This window comes from Anomaloglossus baeobatrachus, chromosome 6 (assembly GCF_048569485.1).
Source record: "Anomaloglossus baeobatrachus isolate aAnoBae1 chromosome 6, aAnoBae1.hap1, whole genome shotgun sequence".
NCBI lineage: Eukaryota > Metazoa > Chordata > Amphibia > Anura > Aromobatidae > Anomaloglossus > Anomaloglossus baeobatrachus.
This window is the reverse complement of record NC_134358.1, coordinates 220,771,639-220,777,127: the sequence shown is the minus strand read 5'-3', so window position 1 is coordinate 220,777,127 and position 5,489 is coordinate 220,771,639.

Here is a 5,489-nt window from a genome sequence, read left to right as displayed (position 1 = left end):
TACACGTCAGTCAGCAGTGGCTGATAGTGTCAGAGTTCTTAATTTTTGCTCCTAAAACCTGTGTTAGGTTATTATTGCGTCCGTGCTTGGTTTTTAAAACCGCACGTGTGTGCCTGTTGGTGGCAGCGTACAGGTGCACTGGTGTGCGTTTACCAAACTATTATATAACGCACAAGTGTAGTGTATAATACACGTCAGTCAGCAGTGGCTGATAGTGTCAGAGTTCTTAATTTTTGCTCCTAAAACCTGTGTTAGGTTATTATTGCGTCCGTGCTTGGTTTTTAAAACCGCACGTGTGTGCCTGTTGGTGGCAGCGTACAGGTGCACTGGTGTGCAATTTCCAGAAACTTTGATATAACGCACAAGTAGTGAATATACACGTCAGCAGTGCACAGCATTGCAAAATGCGCAAGGGCATTGGCAAGGAACAAGGAAGTGGACGTGATGGTGGTGCAGGCAGAGGCCGAGGTCGTGGGCAAGCTCTAATTTCGCCACAACAAAGGGCCACATCTAGTCGCTCGCACGTCCTGTCCCAAATTCTTGGGGACCGCAGCAGTACACCGCTCTTGAACCAAGACCAGTGTCAACAGGTTGTTAGTTGGATAGCGGATAATGCTTCCAGTCAGATTGGCACCACCACAAACACTCTGTCTTCCACACGGTCAAGTGTCAGTAGCCGTGATACTGCACCGCACATTTCTGAACCTGATCCTCCTTCCTACCACCAGGCTGAGTACACGTCCTCCTCGGACATTAATGATCCCACACTTGGACACTCGGAAGAGCTGTTCACGTTTCCATTCACACATTCTGGCCTCTCGCCAGCTCATATTGAAGTGGGTCATGAGGAGATCGTCTGTACAGATAGCCAAATATTTGAGCAGCCACGTTCTCACGAAGTTGGCAACGTGTCTCAACAAGTGGTGGACGATGATGAGACACAATTGTCAGCAAGTCAGGAGGAGGAGCAGGGTGCGGAAGAGGAAGACGACGTGGTGGATGATCCAGTAACTGACCCAACCTGGCAGGAGGATATGCAGAGCGAGGACAGCAGTGCACAGGGGGAGGGAGGCGTAGCATCACAACAGGCAGTAAGAAGCAGGGTGGTGGTCCCAGGCAGAAGTCAGGCAACCGTTCCCCGTAACAACACGACGACACAAGGTGCCTGTACAAATGTTAGGTCTTCACGAGTCTGGCAGTTTTTTAAGTTGGATCCAGATGATTCAAAAAAGGCCATTTGCAACACCTGCCGTGCCAGCATCAGCAGGGGTACCAAAACTAGCAGCCTGACCACCACCAGCATGATCAGGCACATGTCAGCCAAGCACCCGACTTTGTGGGAAGTACAACAGAGTCGAGGAGCAGTGCTTGCTGATGTCACTGCTACGTCTTCGCTGGTTGTGCATGCGAGCCAATCCTCTGTCCATGCTGCCTGCGAACAAGCCTCCTCCACTCCTGCACCTGCAGTTGCCTACGCAGAAAGAACACCATCATCAAGCACGTCCTTGTCCCAGCGCAGCGTTCAGTTATCCATTCAGCAAACCTTTGAACGCAGGCGCAAATACACTGCCAACACCCCACATGCCACAGTTCTAAATGCTAACATTTCGCGACTGCTTGCGCTGGAAATGTTGCCTTTTAGGCTGGTGGAGACAGAAGCATTCCGTGACCTGATGGCGGCAGCTGTCCCACGTTACTCGGTCCCCAGCCGCCACTATTTCTCCCGGTGTGCCGTCCCCGCGTTGCATAACCACGTGTCACAAAACATCACACGTGCCCTGAACAACGCTGTTTCACCCAAAGTCCACCTAACCACAGACACGTGGACAAGTGCTTGTGGGCAAGGCCGCTACATCTCGTTGACGGCACACTGGGTTAATATTGTGGAAGCTGGGACCCAGTCTGAGCGAGGGACGGAACACGTCCTTCCCACACCAAGGTTTGCAGGCCCTACCTCAGTCAGTGTTTCACCCACACTCTACAGCTCCGGAATGTCATGCTCTTCAGCCTCCTCCTCCTCCTGCGCATCCTCATCCACTGTGCCCTCCACACCAGTCACAAGCTGGAAGCACTGCAGCACTGCCTCGGCGAAGCGGCAACAGGCTGTGCTGAAGCTAATCTGCATAGGTGACAAACCCCACAATGCAGAAGAGCTGTGGACAGCTCTGAAACAGCAGGCAGATCACTGGCTCACACCTCTGAACCTAAAGCCAGGAAAGGTCGTTTGTGACAATGGCCGGAACCTGGTGGCGGCTTTGAGGCGAGGCCAGCTGACACATGTTCCATGCGTGGCCCATGTGCTCAACCTCGTGGTTCAGCGGTTTATAAAGTCATACCCAGAGCTGTCTGATCTGCTGGTAAAAGTTCGCCGCCTGTCTGCACATTTTCGAAAGTCACCTACTGCTTCAGCCGGCCTTGCCGGCTTTCAGCGCCGTTTGCATCTTCCGGCTCACAGACTGGTGTGTGATGTCCCCACGCGTTGGAATTCAACTCTGCACATGTTGGTCAGGATATGTGAGCAGAAGAGGGCAGTTGTTGAGTACCTGCATCACCTAAGCCGTCGGGAAATGGGTCAAACTCCACACATAACACCTGAGGAGTGGAGATGGATGTCAGACCTATGTACCATCCTCCAAAACTTTGAGGACTCCACCAAGATGGTGAGTGGTGATGACGCCATTATTAGCGTCACCATACCGCTACTCTGCCTTCTAAAACGGTCCCTTTTGAAAAACAAACATGATGCATTGCAGGCGGAGCGCGATGAGTTGCAGCAAGAAACAGTAGTGGGTGTGGGTGATAACACACAGCCCAGCCTCGTCTCATCACAACGTGCAGTGGAGGACTATGACGAGGAGGAGGATGAAGACATGGAGCAACTCTCCGGCCAAATTGAGGATATGACATGCACACCAGTCATATCCTCGATTCAGCGTGGCTGGCCAGAGGACAGGGTAGATGAGGAGGAGGAGGAGGAGGAGGAGGAGGAGGACAGCATGTTCAGTCATCTTGTTGGTCAGGCTACTGAAGTCCTGGCTGTTAAGAGTCTGGCGCACATGGCTGACTTTATGGTAAGCTGCCTGTCTCGTGACCCTCGCGTTAAGAACATCTTGGCCGACAATCATTACTGGTTGGTAACACTGTTAGACCCACGCTACAAGGAGAACTTTTTGTCTCTTATTCCCGTGGATGAGAGGTCAACCAAAATGCAGCAGTTTCGGAAGGCCATACTCACGGAAGTAGGCAAAGCATTCCCCTCACAAAACGCTAGCGGCATAGGTCAGGAATCAGTGGACAACCGAGGCGTACAGCCGAGAGAGGCACAAGTCCAATCCGCCAGAGGTAGGGGAACAGTCTTTAAGATGTGGGACAGTTTTCTCAGCCCCTCACGTACCACAGCCCCTGAGGTGCGGGGTAGTGCCACAAGAAATCCTAAGTTTGCCCAGATGCTGAAGGAGTACCTTGCAGATCGAACAACTGTACTCCGACATTCCTCTGTGCCTTACAATTATTGGGTATCCAAGCTGGACACGTGGCATGAATTGGCTCTCTACGCCTTGGAAGTCCTGGCCTGCCCTGCTGCTAGCGTTTTGTCAGAGCGTGTTTTTAGTGCCGCAGGTGGAATCATTACAGATAAACGCACCCGCCTGTCAACTGAAAATGCTGACAGGCTGACTCTGATAAAGATGAACAAGGGTTGGATTGGGCCAGACTTCACCACACCACCAGCAAATGAGAGCGGAATTTAAAGTTTGCCATGTACCTCCACTCACCCATGGGTACACTTCTCGACTTTGGATAATCGCTGGACTGCTCCTCCTTCTCCTCATGCGCCATCATGATGACCGTTACAATAGTTAGGTCTTTGTTTCAGGTATACCCCCAGTGGTAAATTTTTTCGCCCATTCTTTGCAGAATGGACATTACAACGACAGGAGACCCGCTCCTTTGCAATGGGAACAATGTTTTGAGGCCCTCATGCACGTCTCTACCCAGGGACAACGTGGAGCCTCCCAATTTTTGGCTGCCCTGCCTAAGGGCTATACTGAAATACACCCACTTCCTTAAAATGGACACTTAATGTTTTGAGGCCCTCATGCACGTCTCTACCCAGGGACAATGTGGAGCCTCCCAATTTTTGGCTGCCCTGGCAAAGGGCTATACTGAAATAGACCCACTTCCTTACAATGGGCACTTCAGGTTTAAAGGCCATCATGCACGTCTCTACCCAGGGACAATGTGGAGCCTCCCAATTTTTGGCTGCCCTGCCTAAGGGCTATACTATAATACACCCACTTCCTGACAATGGACACTTAATGTTTTGAGGCCCTCATGCACGTCTCTACCCAGGGACAATGTGGAGCCTCCCAATTTTTGGCTGCCCTGGCAAAGGGCTATACTGAAATAGACCCACTTCCTTACAATGGGCACTTCAGGTTTAAAGGCCATCATGCACGTCTCTACCCAGGGACAATGTGGAGCCTCCCAATTTTTGGCTGCCCTGCCTAAGGGCTATACTATAATACACCCACTTCCTGACAATGGACACTTAATGTTTTGAGGCCCTCATGCACGTCTCTACCCAGGGACAATGTGGAGCCTCCCAATTTTTGGCTGCCCTGGCAAAGGGCTATACTGAAATAGACCCACTTCCTTACAATGGGCACTTCAGGTTTAAAGGCCATCATGCACGTCTCTACCCAGGGACAATGTGGAGCCTCCCAATTTTTGGCTGCCCTGCCTAAGGGCTATACTATAATACACCCACTTCCTGACAATGGACACTTAATGTTTTGAGGCCCTCATGCACGTCTGTATGCAGGGGCATTGGTGAACCTCACAATTTAGGACTGCCCTGGCAAAGGAAAATACTACAAAGACTCACTTCCTCAAAATGGGCACATTAGACTCAAGAGGCCTTCATGTACGTCTCTTCTCAGGGACATCGGAGTGCCACACAATGTTTTCACGTAAAATCTTTCATGTATTGATCTCAAAAAGTAACATACACCAGATCTATCTCACTATTGGGTATGTGCCCTTAACATTTCCGCCATGAAAAATCATTTTGGGGTCATTTTGGAAGGTTTTCTGGTGAGTCCGTAAAAATGGCGTAAAACGCGGACAAAATTGTTCACAGCTGTGACTTTTGAGTGATAAATGCTTCAAGGGGTCTTCCCCATGCTGTTGCCATGTCATTTGAGCACTCTTCTGAGACTTTTGTGACATTTTTAGGGTTTCTCCATGCTGCCGGGAGGTCATTTCACAAAAATACTCGGGTCTCCCATAGGATAACATTGGGCTCGTTGCTCGGGGCCGAGTACACGAGTATCTTGGGAGGCTCGGCCCGAGCTTCGAGCACCCGAGCTTTTTAGTACTCGCTCATCACTAATGATTACATATCAACTTTTCTGGAGGAGACGGAGTTTACAAAGTTGTGAAGTAGCTTCTACTAAGTACTTCAGCCTGTTTTAAACTTGCACACCAGG